This window comes from Rhagoletis pomonella, unplaced genomic scaffold, assembly GCF_013731165.1.
Source record: "Rhagoletis pomonella isolate Grant_MI unplaced genomic scaffold, Rhpom_1.0 Rhpom_scaffold_00001, whole genome shotgun sequence".
Lineage (NCBI taxonomy): Eukaryota > Metazoa > Arthropoda > Insecta > Diptera > Tephritidae > Rhagoletis > Rhagoletis pomonella.
This window is the reverse complement of record NW_023458555.1, coordinates 78,295,809-78,297,683: the sequence shown is the minus strand read 5'-3', so window position 1 is coordinate 78,297,683 and position 1,875 is coordinate 78,295,809.

The window sequence follows — 1,875 nt, the reverse complement described above, 5'->3', positions numbered from 1 at the left end:
TTTTTTGATATATCTTTAAAGAAAACTCAGAAATAGCTTGGAAATATGAAATATTTAATCACGTTTTTCACTTTGCGCACACTAAAAGGCAAAAGTGCCGACTTCAAGAGTATTTTGCAGGAAAACGGTAAATTTTCGGGAAAGTATTTGATTGCATAGTGATGTGGAATTTATCTACTTTCATTTGGTGCTAAAAACTTCTTTGTAGTTTGAAATTCGTTTTTTGAATTAATCTCCAATATCGATATCAATTACCCCACTGTGCGGCGGGTTACATTACAGTCGATAGTATCGATAGTTTTAAAACATCGATAGTATTGTATGAAAATACAAACCATTGATAATCAATAGTTTCGTCGATATTTTCCCACCTCTAGTATACATAGGTAGCAAGCAGCGAAATTCTGTATCAAATACAAAACCAAGTTACAGCAAAAGGATGAAGTGAGCGAAATGAGAGGAACGAGAGAAATATGTAGCAATTTCAACAACAAAGCAACTAGCGCAGAGTAGCATTTATCTTGCTATGCTATTTTGTAAAATATATACATGAGGGCTATTCGCGAGTCGGTGCATAAGAGCTGACAAATTAATGCAATTGCAGAAATGTGCCATGGATTGTGAGCGAACTTTATTAAACTGGCATGGTAAAACTTTTTTAATCAGCTGAGAGAAATGTCAACCAGAGTTGCAATGCATAGCATTTTTATGCTATGGATTTTCGGTATTGCAAATTTGTCAAGCCATGACAAGTGCAAATGCGTGTATTTTGTTTGTGTATTGCAAATAATTTGCAATACAAATTTGCAATGCAATGATGCTAGGCCATTTGCACCGGATCGCGAATAGCCCTATGGGTTTCAACGAGCGGTAGGAAATGTTGCTTCCCATATATTTTGTTGTTGTGTGTTTGCAAATTATGCAATCTATGCAATCCGAGCTACGTGCCACAGCTTTGCAAGATTTCGAGAATACCCCTATTGTGACATTGCAAAATATATTTATGAAAGTAAGTTGTAAGTTGTACATGCATTTGAAGCATGTTTGTGTGTATATACAGTGATGGCAAATTTTCGTTTCTTTGCTTTTTCCTCTTTCGCTCTCTTTGTGCTTAAAATTCTACTCTTCGCCAATGTGCTGACAAAAGCTGTAGCAAGTTAAGATTCACACCTAATAAATGAAAATCCAAATAAATTAATTTCAATGTTGTTATATTAGTTTAAGTTTTTACTTATAAAATAATTGAGTATAATTTAATTGTTGACCTCGCTGAAGGTGAACGTAGTTAGTCTTAGAATTTTATGAATTGTAAATTATGTAAGTGTTGGTGTGTATTTAGGGCAACACTAGCTAAAATTATTTACGCTATTATAGTACATTTTATTAGGTTTACGACACTTTTGTACGTACATATGTAATTAAAAAATAAATCAACGAATTTTACTTTTGTTACCAAATTTATGACATTTTAGCATTGGTTTGCCGATGCACTGAAACCGACCCTTAGAGGTGTAAGCTGAAAGTTCAGCCCAAATGGGCAGTGATTTTACTACAGCTTTATTTCGTAAATTACTACACATGCCCAAATACCATGCATGAAAATTGAGAAAACTCGGCAAGTTCGGAGTACATCTTTTAAGAGTGTTACGGTGATCGCCTCAAGTGTAACTTTTACAACTCTTGCTGCTTATTCAAATCCACCGGTTACCACGAAAGTTGCATCAATCAATTTGAGGGAAAAAGTTTTGGTTGTATAATTATCTTTATTTATTTATTATTTCTTATATAACCCGCTCCTGGAGTGACTTGACTGTTGTTTGTTTTGTAGTAGTTCACAAATATACATTTATACTAACCAGTATTGCTACGGACAAA